The following is a 13,890-nucleotide window of genomic DNA, read 5'->3' on the forward strand; positions in this document are numbered from 1 at the left end:
CATGTCTGTCTGAGAGAGGTTGTGTTAAAGTTCCTGTTTAAAAAAAATGGATCGAGACTGCAGAGGGATGATGTGGGTCCAAAATTAGACTACAAGAGAGACATTTCTGACGCTGCTTCTGCTCTAAATGTAGAAGAGACGTCTGATCGATTGATAACGACACACACTGAGGATCACACTGGAAGCCTTTCACCACCATCTAATTTTGGGTTGTAATGACTGTAATAACATCAGCTGGGATGTTTGTCGCCGTTTTGCGAAGATGTTTCCGTGTTGATGTTGTGTTTGGCTGTCCTTCATGGCCTCTGCACACGTAATAAAAATCCACAAGTGTTTTCTTCTACAGCATCAGAAAAAGTGTTTCGTCAAGGTCTCATCTTGCGCTCCAAAGTGTCCGGCATCGGCCAAGACTTCATGTGGAGGAGTCACAGGATGAAAACACACACTGATCCTGGACAGGCCAAACACTAAACAGTGGTTTCTGGCTTAGTGATCAGAGCTCAGGGCATGAAGGAGCACATGAACAGATACGGCCCAAGCAGCGCTTCTGTGATCCCTTATTCAAGTTGTAATGAAAAGCCTCCTCTGTGCAGTGGATTCATTCAAACAGAGACACGTAACACAAGTTTCCACTGCAGGATCAAAATGTCATAAGCTTCCCTCAGAGCAATGTGCACACTTAAAACACATTCTCATCGTCGTGAAGCTTCCCACAGTGTGCAAAGACAAAACAAAGAGGTCAAGAGCTGCAGCCTTCTTTCAGCGTTTCAACAGAACGGTAATTGTAGTACGTGCATGAGTCTAAATGGGGGTTGAGGGGGTGGGGCTGAAGGTTTGACATGTGGGAATTAGCTCTACCTGGAGTTCAAAAGTTCTCTGAGCCTGCACATCCTCTAATGCAATCAATGTCGGAGCGAGCGCTCTGTGGTCCAGCACACACACAGCCACAGACAGTCCCATAAACTTCAGGAATACATCATAATACACTTCTGAAATGACTCCTCCTGTGGTCTTATTATATCTCAGTATTAGCAGAAGTTGGCCCACAGTGTGGTCGCGTCGCCACCAACCCGGAAGCGGTCTGCGAGATCTCATGACACCATTAATAGGAGCTATTTTTAACCTTTATTGAAGCCGTGGAGGAAACTGGACGTGGACAAGCGATTCAATATGAGCATGTTTGTTGGAGTCGGTATTTAAAGATTACTATGACACTCGAGATAAAGCTGGGCCGTATGTGACCTCTGAACTGAAATGTGTTTGACAGCTCTGCTCCGAACGCTCCGACCTTGGACCCCCCCCAGCTGACGCAGGAGGTCCAACACCAGATTTAAAGCTTGGGTAAAAACGCAGTCCTCATCAAACGGCGGTTCTGCCTCGCCGGCTGGGTGTGGCTACATGATCTGACAGATGAATGCTTGTGTCAAGCAGACCGCACGGCCGTTTCTCTTCTTTTTTTTTTTTTTTATAAAAGCGGATTTGGACGTATTGTCGGCAGAGCGAACAAACTTCACCAATCACTGCAGCCGACAGAAATCCTTCTGGAGCATTCTAAAAATAGGCAGCGAAAATGACAGGAAGCGTCAGCTTTAATCATTTCTAAAATAGAACACTTTCTCGTTTTCCTCTGCTGTCTGAGATCAATCAAATGAAGAAGGCTCTTAAGATCAGTGTGAGTAATGTTTACACTGTAATGTTTTTGAGTGCAAATTTAGTGAGAGAAGAATGACTGAAGCAGATAAAAGGCCTAAGCTTTTAAGTATTACTGTTGACTAGAACTTTGCACAGTTCTGAGACATCAAACTATTTTTACCACAGCCATATCACATGAAGCTATCAGTGCTGATCAATTTATTGGTTTGTTTTTTTGTTGAAGACTAATTTTCAAGTTTCCACAGTGCGTCTCGCACCAAGCAGAAACAGCACGATGCAGCACGGACGTTCGGATTTAAACTTTTCTAAATGCAGGATTATCGTGCTGCACTCAACACACACATTGTTTGAATCAAATGCGGAAAAAGAAAAGTTATCACTGAAGTTGTGTGTTACGTATTGGTGAATAGAATTTGAATTTCAAGACGACAAATGACACCTTTTCATCCTTTCATCAACTTGAATGCCTTTAAACTTACTGATCTAATTAAGCTGAATCCCGCTTCTGTCCGCAACCAGATGCTTTAATCATGTAAGAGAAGCCTCCAGAAGCCGACAGGACAAACTGACTCACACAAACCCGACATCTCTGCACATCGCTCGCATTGCTACGAGCAGCCACGGGGGCTGGCGACAGTATTAGCCGCGGCTCATCCTGCGTAAACAGCAGCAGGAGCCAGAGATCTGCCCCGCTCAGCAGTGGGTGGCCCGGCCGGGGGGCCGGCCGCCCGGCCTGCCTGCCTGCCAGCGCTGTTTGTTTACATCCCCGGCGTAGTGCGGTCGGAGAGCCGGCGCTGAGCTGGCATCACAGCATGTTCTCTGCGGAGCCGGAACACGACCACGCCGCTGCCATGGCTTTACACCGCACGGCGGGCCGGCCCAGGATTCTTTCCGTTGCCTGACATGATCTCTCTGCTCGGAAGCGTCTTGATGTTTGTGCCACTTCTATGTAGCGGGTGAACTGCCTTCATCTGCTGCCATGTACCAGCGTAACAGAGAGAAAAAGGACATCCACACACACACACACACACACACACACACACACACACACACACACACACACACACACACACAAACATCTGCTGTATTAGTTGAACATCTATGATTACAGAACTATATTGAGAGTGTGACCCACTACCTTTCTAACCTCTGACTTTTAGGTGACACAGCAGTGAGGCTGAGCAGAGACCATTTCGTCTCATACTGAGGATTTGAAAACCTCTGTAACAATAAAACGATAACGCCACAGCAGCGGAAACAGCCTGAGGGTCAACGATGCTCCACGAAATCAGAATTAAAAAAGAATGAAAAGAGGAAATGTTTATCAGAGTGTAACCATACCGAAATCAATAAACTAAGATGTAATGAGACAGTTTTAGACTATAATTGCAGATTCAGACATTCTAACATGAAATCATGTCACTAGCAGGTGAAAGAACGCTTTTTTATTTCTAATTGTCTATGGATCTCAAACATAAACTGAGAAAAATTCAACCAAAACCTCGGGTTGTGAGGACAAAACGTGGCCGGTGTGTGAGCGGGGCTCATCCTTTCACACTATAAAAACCCTTCTTCTACACAACAACATACACACATTGTTGTGGAAATGCAATAACTGTTTCCACATGCAAAGTTAGGTAAAAAGTCTAATGAAATAGTATTTAGGATATATTTTTCCAACCACTATTTTTTTCCCACTCTCATAAAACCTCTAACTTCATCATACTTGTGGGGACTTATCACTCGCTGCATAGGGAAACTCTGGGAGGAAGCAGAGAGACAGGCGGAGAGAGGGATGGATGAAGGGATGGAGGGAGGAGAGCAGGCTGTGGTGCTGCTGCTGCATTAAAGAGACTAATGACAGAGCACAGCGCTGTGGGCCTGCAGGTCTGAGGCCGACTCTCTGCTCTGTCATTTCTCCTGACCGAACCGGCACACTGGAACCATTATGGAGGCGGCGGGACTAAAAGAGAAGCAGACGAGGAGGTGGCGGAGCAGCATGACGGACAGGTGCAGACTGAGTCTGTGTTACTACCAATCAACTGAAGAGAAAGCATCGCTCAAAGCTTCCTCACAGAGATCGATAACTGGCAGACAGTTGACTCAGACATACCCCACGATCAGTGGCGTTGTAAAGACATGGTATGTGCATGATTTTAGGTGAACTTAAAATCTAAACCAGGGGTTTCCAAAATGTGGGACACTAAAAATAAACCCCAGCCAAGAACTGCACATAGTTTGTCATATACCAGCTAATAATTGCATGCTGGACTTCCTTATGTTTTCCACATTACACAGTGATTGTTAATGGCTGTTAAGATTCATCGGGAATAAAAAGCAGAACTCTAATTGTGCTCTTGTAAGAAGATCCTATAAAACATCTGGTAAGTCTTTACATATAACAATTACTGGACTGAGGGTTATTTGATCATACTTATTTGTCTCAATTAAGTTTTTGATAAGTTCAAATCTAATAGATGTGTAAAACAAGTATATTGTATGGATACTACACACACGAGTAGAAAGATGTTAAATATTATAATAACTATAATTCCATTACTGTCTTGAGAAATGAAGTGAATGAAAGGAGCACTCGAACCACAGAATGGAATTGTAAACCACAGAAAGCTCAGTTTTTACTCTCCCTGTGCCAATGATGAAACTCTGCGTTCATCCAGGTGTCACATTAACAGCAGATGACTCTCAATTAAACACCAGCAGAGATATACTGACTGCAGCTGGCAGGTTTGAATCTCAGACTCTCAAACAAGAATCGAAGAAATTAACATTGTAACGCTTCGTCGATTCAGAACATTGACTAAAGTCAGCACATTTTTCTCACAGTCACAAACTATCCTTTCAGATTTTCAACACAAAAAGATACAGACACAGTTCTTGAGAAACTTTACCACATTATGCGACCACAACGATTACGGAGAAGACTGTGGGATCCGAGAGGAAGTGATGACAAATCAGCTCAGTTCACTAAAACAAGTTTACTGGAAGACTGCACGGATGTAGATGACTGTTTTATCTGTCAGCTAGTTTTGTTCCTCAGCAGTGGTAATCGGTACCTCATCAAGGAGTTTTTACTGTCTTATTTGTGGTCAATCCAGCCTAAAAATGATAAAGCGACTTTACTTAAATGTCAGATTTCAGTGCAGTGTCAAGGAGTTTAAGAGGACCCGGCACATTCTAAACCATTGCTTCAGTTAAATTTGAGGTGAAATGGATATCTGCCTCCTAAAACACACCAAAGAATTAAAAACAGTCTCCCTGACAGTATTCCTGCTGCTTCTCTTCCTCTTGACATAGAATGTCTGCTTTAAATATTACCTTCTTAGCCTTCAAGCTTCATAATTAAGTCTAATTGTGTATGAATAATGTGTGTGTGTGTGTGTGTGTGTGTGTGTGTGTGTGTGTGTGTGTGTGTGTGTGTGTGTGTGTGTGTGTGTGTGTGTGTGTGTTTGCTCCCGGCTGAGCAGCAGCAAGTCGAGTTGGTTAGACGAGGGAAGGGTGTGGCGCCGCTGGGTATCCATTACTCACAGAGACTGTTTGATGTTGGACCGCTGGAAGAGGAGAAGGAAGGAAGGGGGGGGCGTACTGTATGAAGACGAGGGGGGGGGGTGTTTGCTGGGCAGGCATGTCAGGGCAGGTGAGCAGATTTTACTCTCAGGGAAAAGTATTGAGCCTAAGGGGGTGGGACTGAATCACACACCGCTCCTCCTGCTGCTTAGACCTTCCATTCATTGTAGTGTACACACACACACAGACACACACACGCACAAAATTCAGAAATTAGGCTTGGCCACCTTTCTGGTGTGCTCTGGAAAAAGTGATGAACCCGATCTGCCTGTCTGGAGGTAAGAGAGGTCATTCAGAAAGCTTCGCCGCCCCCTCCCCTCCCCTCATTAGCAGGCACTCGCTGCTCTGTGACACACACGTGAAATGCAAACCGCAAGGTGACACGGAAAGACCACCGCCATCTGACACGCCGTCGCTCACCAAACACATCGCGGCGGCATCAAAGAGCGGCGCGGCGAGCTCCTGCACGGCGGGATGAGCTTTGACGTGGCCGTCGGCGACAGGGACGAGGCCGAAACGCAACGTGGCCTTCTGACACACAAACCCACGGAGCCCCTGAGGCCAGGCGAGGCCGCGGGGGGGTTAACGCAGGGTTAACAGCCAGTAAACGGCACCAGCCGCAGCCTCCAGTCAGGAGGCCGTCGTGCTAAAGTGGCATAAAGAGTGAAACTAAGCTGAGTCTCACTGAGTGGATCGGCCTCAAAGAAAAGCTAAATGTGGATCAGAGGACAAAATGTGTTGTTTCAAATGAAGAATTTGGGTCAATTTGGCTGCAGATAAACAGACAAGCTGTTGCTGCTTTGACCTCATTCCACATGCTCAGTTTATCGGTTCAGATTTGTTAGGTTCGTTCTGCCAATTTATGCCAAGATTTTATGTTTGTACGACTTCAATTTGAAATTATTGATGAAAAACCCTGTTCAACTGAGAGCAGGGGTGTCCAATATAAGACCCGTGGGCCAAAACCGGAGCAAAGATAGTGGACATAGTGGACAGAGAATGCAGTGGAGTACAAGAAGAGAACCTCAGATTGTAGTGAAGATGGTTTGTTCTTCAACATCTGAATCCAGCAAACGAGACAGGAAACTTGCAGGTTATTAACAGACGAATCGGCATTTTTACAGTGCAGCTTCCAACTCATCCGACATCCTGCAGGAAAGCCAATATTTATTGAAAGTGTTCTTCTAAACCCAGCTGGATCAAAGCGGTTTCACCTGATTGCCTTGTGTAAGCCTCGTAGTTTATCTGGATCCAATATAGACAGACGATAAATTACAGTACGAATCAACATTAACTGTTATGTAAGGCGACGTCCCTCCAGAAAAGCTCCTGTGCGCCTTCAGAATGTTCAAAGCTGTCCAGGAGAGACATGAACACGTGTTCTTTCACGTTCCGTTCCTTCATCTTGGTGCAGTGAAGATGGGGGGGGAACGCTGTGGCGTTCAGCTGGGTACAGGATTCACTGAGCGCTTTGTGAAGAAGAAGGGATCCATCGCCATTCGCGGCAACTCACAAGTCAGCTTATATCAACTATTGATTTACGGGCTGTGACGGAATTAATTTAACTTCGAGCCACTAATCATTAATTACACCTATTCATATATTCATATTCCATCTGAATCATGTTGCTCTGGGTCGAGGAGGCCAGAGTTTATTCCAAAAATGTAGGGTAGATCCAGCCCATCACAGGGAAAATACAGAGAGAGACTCACATTCACACCTACAAGCATTTCAGAGCCACCAGTTAACCTCAAACACATGTAGCAATAATTCTGGCCATTTTGAATGTGATGAAGCCAATAGCGTCATAAACCATGAATGCTGTAATTATAACAAATTATTTTTTACAACCATAACTGAGACGGTGCTGCACGGTGCGTATTCTCAGAGAATGAGGATGACGACTTTGTCATTTACTATGCCTACTTTAAAAACGGATGATGCACAAAAACTGTAAAAAAAGGAGAGAAATGAAGATTGGTTGATGAATTGTGAAGTTATTCCAGGATGTTTTCAATACTGCTCCTTCATGGAGAACTGTTGTTATGACAGTGGCTCAAATATCTTTTTACACTATTAGCAAGTTACTATCAACATTCAAAATGGTCAATACTATCACATTATTGGACATTATTACATTATGAATTGCTACACATGTTTTTTGGCTGAGGGTGTAAAAGCTAAGAACAAGCAGGCTCCGCACGGTAAGGCCTCAAAGCTCCGGGATTCGAAGCAAGGCTGGTAGAGGGCTAACCACTACACCACCGTGTATCTCAGTAACCGCCACTGTGCAGCCCGACATCAACTAAAGCTGATTTAAAACAGAACTCTGCATCCGAACATGATTTATATTTAAAGTGCTACCAGTCTTTAAATAAAACACTAATGTACAGTGAGAAACTATGACAGAAGTTATAATAAATACATGACTGTAACTTGGATAAATGAGTATAACTCATGTATGGATGAAAGGATGATAAAGAAATGTTCTGTGTTTTTCAAGATGCCACCACAGGGAGGCAGCAGCCATGGAAAATGTCCATTTCTGTTCATGACTACTGGCAATATAAAGTTTCAATAAAACTAAACTGACTCATCCAGAATAATCAATGAACAATTTTCTAATTTCGCAACACATGAAACAAAACAAAACCTTTTTGCAACTTGAGATTTTGTGTCATTGTGCTCAGACATTCAGAAACACGATGTGAAAATGACCCTTTTAGCTAAAGACCAGTCTCACCTTTGATGATACGGTGTACTAATACATGTGATGCTTTCAGTCCACAATGAAGACTGCTTCTCCCAACTATCACTGTAATTACAGAAAGATGTGTAGGCACACAAAATCGCCCTGAAATTAATTACAGCTGTAACTGTCGTGATATACAGCAGCACTTGACGGTAATAAGTATAATTAGGCAAACCGCCGGGGCTCGGCTGAAGGGAGAGCGCCGTGTAAAGAGGCCGGGTCGGATCTGTGGATGCACCGACTCCTCTGATCTGACAGGGAACACAAACACACCGAGCCCCACCTCCGACGCTCCGTTCTCACTTCTCCAAGCGCCTATTATTTTAAACCTTCGGCTGCGAAAGCCACCACATGAGAGGACGTCCCACCCCGCAGAGGGGCCTCCATCTCTTCGCTGTTTGTGTTGGTCTCGATCAAGAGATTCGTCGAGGAGCGACTTGCCTCTGAATGGAAAGACACGGCGCTCTCCGCGGGCTCGGTATCGGTATGTTGATAAATTCCTACGGTGCTGATGAGAGCACAAACAGCGGAGGCTGAGAAAGAGGTTTGTTTTACTTTTTGTGCCGGGCGCTCACCAGCGAGCAGCGACACAAAGACTCAGGGGAAGCCAATTAGAGGGCCTTTCCCGGCCTTTTAAGAGGCAGATAATGTTCTTGTTTTCATAAAGCATCCTGTTATTTAATCAGGCCTGTAAGTGAGAGCCTGACACCCCCCTACAGCGTGGAGCTGGCCCCCCCTCCCCTACGCTCCCACCCCCACCAATCATTCCTGTCCTGAGCCCTCCATCTCATTCAACAGCTCTTGTAAGCCTCCAGGAATTCATTCTTGGAACAGGCGGTGCAGTAAGCCGTGTCTTTCTGCAGAGCAAACACACACATACACACACACACAGCACAGTCACATATGAACACACACCACACCGTCTGAAAAATGAGGTTAACCCAGATACAGGTGGAGTTTGATTAAAATGTGTCTGCCTGTTTTAAAATCAAAGCACTGAAAGCTACATTCTAACACGTGGGGCTTCTGCTATAAATTCAGTGCGGATGACACTTTATTTCGTCAATGCGACGCTTGTTTTAGGAAAATAAGAGCTATTATTACTCTGGGTTGTTAATAAATCAGATTTTTACTGCTGTTTGCAATTCATCGGGTTAAAAAGTCATTTGATGGAATAGTGAAGGAAATGTGTTCTGATTTCATTTAGTGTTTGATGGAAGGTACAAACTGTACTTTAACCCGCATCGACGGTATGTATCACATTTCCTATAACCATAAACTGTTCTCAAATAAAATTACAGCATAGCTCTAATGGAGTACAAAAATCAGATCGCATGAACTGAAACTGATAAAAACTGCCATTTAGTATACAGTAATATTTGAGTAAATAGACAAGCAGCAATAAGTTAACTGGATATATTTAAACGGGTTTAAACAGCAATTGTAATATTATAATTGGAGTAATTTACAAACATACCATGATTCTTCTCTGATATTCATGTATATAATGATAATATTGTGATGTTTTTGCATGTAATGGACTTTTCTTTTTATGGTTTAATCAAATGTAACTGATGTGGGTCATTAAGGTCACAAGGCAATATTGCTAAATAGAACTACTGAAGATTCAGTTTTGAAATCCTCAAAATACCTCAAACATTTCTGAACTATATGACTGATAAGCTATTAGTGATGTATTATACTCAGTGATTAGCTCTGATAGCGATAGCTCCTGGTGCGGGCCAAGTTACTATATTAGCGTGATGGTGCCGACTGGACAGGCGTCTTTATGACAATCTGCCCTTAAGGGGACACAAATGTGAATTTCACAGTTATTTTCAATTCATTTATCTTCTTTAGTGAATTTAAACCTTTTTTGGGGGGGAGTTTGTGTAGATGACTGGCTCAGAGCCAGCCATCAATCTTTGTGCTTCATCCTTGTGTTATTATATTATGCAGCTTCCAGGGTGCCTGGACCAATCCTAAAGATGATTAAGTGAAACAAAAGGATGAAATGTGAATAGATCTAACACACACCTGTAGAGTTCATATGTGTGAGTTAATATTTTCAGATTTTGTCATTTCCAATAAAGCCTGACATTTTTCCATGTCCTGAATTCTGTGCAGACCCGATTCTAAATAGTCTCATTGTATCCCGGCGGATTACAGGCTGCAGAGCCTCGCTGTCTGCCCTGTGAATCCGTTTTGTCAAACCCCTGTTAAAAGCCAGGGCGGAGGGTGGAGGTGGGGGTGGGGTGGGGGTACTTGGCACCAGTCTACCTGAGTCAGAGTTAAACAGGTTCACACTGCACATGGGGTTGGAGGAGGGGGCCTAGAAGTGGCCCCTCAGCCTGAACTGCAGGTGATGCTTTGTGCTCAACGCACAGCTTGACCGCGGGAAGCAGTTATTGGTGACACAAACCTGCCGACTTTCAACTTCCCCAGCAGCAGCAGCAGTAGCAGGGCACCCTTACCCCAGCCTGAGGCAAGGCAGAAAAAATAATAAAGGGGGGGAGGCAAAACGATAGAAGGAGGGAGGTAGAGAGAGAGAGCCAAGGGTGAAGGGACACTGGGAAATGTCTTTTTTAAGGGAATGTTTCACTTAATCTCATAAAGGCAGCGTGAAAACCTCCATCTGTTTGCCTAGCAGTTCAAAAGAGACTCCACATGCCTCCGCTTGCTGCTATATAAAAACAACATTCTAATGCAGATCTTAAAGAGGGCCAGCGGCTCAGCCCGCACAATGAGAGCTGGGATGTGCCAGACGGAGTGATGGAGGGAGGGAAGGGTGGAAAGAGATTTAGGAAGGTAAATAGGAGAGAATGTGAGAGACAAAAAGGAAACATGGGAGGAAAATCAAAGAGGCAAGAAGTGTTCCTGTCAACAGTCCTGCCTCTGACCTGCGGAGCTGACCTTGAAACAGGCAGGCAGACAGGAGTGGCGGCGTGGGTCGCCCTCTGGCTCGGCCCGCCACTCCTCCGAGTCAACCCATTCACCTCTGCCGGCTCCATTCTACTCCCTTCTCCTTTCACCATTCGCCTTTGTCATTAATACAGGAATGTCCTGGCACGAACGACAACTCAGGGTTCACTGCCGGGATTCGAGGGCAGCACCTTTACTTTCAGGGGCTTTTCTCAAGATAAAACGGCGCTTCTCCCCCTTTTCAAAGCCGACGCGTGAACCCTCAATCGACCAAGCTATCACAAATAATGAATAATAAAGGACTCATTTGATCCGTACAGGCGTGAGGAAGGTCTGCGGGACCGCAGTCAGGTTTTCCCTCCACACACCTCCAGGCCTCCTCTCCCCAAAGCCGGGGCAAGACCGGGCCCGATCCCTTCTGCGCAGCTATTTTGATGAGCCTCCCCTCTGAAAAACTCCAGCGTTCAAACTGCTGCGAGATCAAAGGACTAATACTGCAGTAATAATAAGTTACTGCCCTATGAACGGCTCATTCATCAGGGAGAGGCAGTGATATAGTGCAGTTGTAACTGCAGGGCCATTAAGCACTCATCATATGATCCTATTTGCCACCCCCATGTGGAAAAACATCTTCAGCTCTTCGGGCCGCGCGAGAACCACAGATGAACTCCTCTGGGCCGTGCCAAAAGTCGGAACTGCTAAGGAAGTGCACAAACGCCAAATTGTCAACGCTCAAAAACGTTTTGGCACCCGACCGCGCCGCCGCCGCCGCCATTCCTCCCGTCCCCTCCCTGGCAGCCAGATGAAGGTGTTTACCAACCGGTTGAGTTGGAGGCATTTTAACAACAGAAAATTTGGCATCGTCCGAGGGCGCCGTCTCCCTTTCGCAGCATGACATGGCATCCTATTTTTAGCGCCGCGCTACTGTCAGATCATGTGCGCCGCAGCGCCGATGACAGTCTGATGAAACCCTGACCCTCGCACGCTCGCTTTGAAGTGACAAGTGAGTGATGTGCCGCACTAATACGAAGGCCTTGAGATGCAAACACTTTTCATTCTTGAATACCGGGAGCAGCCCTGCAAAGAGGGCGGCGTGTTTGCCCTCGGGCGGCGGATAAACAGCCTAGCGTGCATGAGACACTCCTAATGGGTAAACGTGCGACGTGCACACATGCTGAAGTGTGTGCGGTCACAAAAAAAAAAAACAAAAAAAAACAATAGTTGTTGCTCTTCATAAGGCGAAGGAGTTTAGCAGGCGCGATTCAAAAACAAGCGTGTCCAATATGAAAGCATCTTTCCTGAGTAAATGAGCTCATTTCAACGCTCGTTTGAGTGAGAACACTAAAGCTTTTCAACTGTCTCCACTTAAGGTCAGCAGGAAATGACAGACTCTCTCTGTTATGTCATGAATCGACTTCAAATCGTCTCCAGTCTGACGATCTGGAACAATAAGGACATCAATGACATTTGCAGTGTAAAAAAAAAAAACTGGATGTACTTGAAATATCTAATTTAAATTGTGCGCAACTAATAAGACGGGGCTATTTCAGGAGACGCCTGTACGTCTTCAAGAGAATCTGCCCTCATTCATCGTGACAGTTCGTTTAAACAACTTTCACTTTCACATCGGATATCGCAGCAAGTTCCGCACTTTCATCTCAACTGCAAATCACGTCTGTACAATCCCATGTTGCTGTAACTTTAAAAAAAATGTTGTTGTACCAACTGGTTGAGTTGAAACAGTTGAAATATATGTGCAGCTCGCATCAGCCTTAACCTGCGTTGCTCATCACTTCGAAGCAGCCGCGTTACAAAGCATTTTCGAGGTGGAAGCAGCTTGCTTATTTTGAGCGTGTGGGCAGTGCCAGAGGCAGGTGCATGCAGGTGTGAAGTTACTGTCGTTTGACAGGCTGATTTGACCTATTTAACACATTCGGAGGCGGAGCCATCAGAGGAATAAACGCCCTGTGTCGCGAATGCATGCTGTAAAATTCAAATTCAGACGAGCCGATGGATGGAAAGTTGCCACAGGTGTGAGTGGCTCATCAGAGCGGCTGTAGCTTGCTGTCTGAACTGTGTTAGCTCTTTTAGAAGATGGATGGATTGTTGACGGTTTGAGCTTTTCAGTTTTATGGTTGTGGTTTATGACATTAAATCATGAGCTCTTTCTTTAAGCCATTTATTTTCCATATCCTCTTTATCCAGAGTAAAGAAATGAGCTCTGGAGCCTTTCAGTGTGTGAGACAGACAGAAAACCACCCACCCACACACATTCACAGGCGTGGTAAATTTACATTCATCAGTTTTGGGATGATCCACCCAGGCACGGGGAGCACAAAACCTTCACAGAGAAACAAACCTGGATTACCTTATTTTTGAGAGGATAGTTCTACCACTGCGACACATTCACTGAATAAACTTAATGCTACATAGGATTGTTTTAGGTATTGGGTCTTGCTGATGTGTGCTTGAGTATTTTTCTGACACCTTTAGGTCAAATTATTCACTGGATGTGATCCAAAGAAGGCGTGGCAATGTGACTGAATGCTGCTCCAAGTGATGATGTTTCATTAAATAACCTATAATTTCATCTGCATCGACTCTTCTAGCAAACACACTGATTACCTTAGACACAATATGTCCACTAAACTCAAATGAAATAATTAAGGACTTTATTCAGGTCACCAGTTTTGGCAGGAATCTTTGCATTGGATTTAAATTGAGAATTTTCATCCACAGAAAAAAAAGGTAATCCCCATAACTCTTAATCTTCATGCACACTGGATGCGGTCCGGCTCCGGAACGGCTCCGGTCCGGTATACCACAGCACTGTGATTCACACCGCCTGCGGTGTCTCCGCAGTCCGCTGATGAAGGTTGCCAGATCTGTCGTTATCCCCCTTAAACAATTTGAACCCTGTTTTACTCAATAGAAAGCAGCCCAAACCGCCATCTCGGTTGAAAATGCACGTTAAAACC

At 45.0% G+C, this 13,890-nt stretch overlaps 1 protein-coding gene across 2 annotated transcripts in view; it reads right to left on the reverse strand.

Annotated features, from left to right (window-relative positions):
• Positions 1-13,890, reverse strand: part of rnf43 (ring finger protein 43) — an 86,588-nt gene that overhangs the window by 8,257 nt on the left and 64,441 nt on the right. The gene's annotated exons all lie outside the window — the stretch shown is intronic.

This window comes from Salarias fasciatus, chromosome 10 (assembly GCF_902148845.1).
Source record: "Salarias fasciatus chromosome 10, fSalaFa1.1, whole genome shotgun sequence".
NCBI classification, from domain to species: Eukaryota; Metazoa; Chordata; class Actinopteri; order Blenniiformes; family Blenniidae; genus Salarias; species Salarias fasciatus.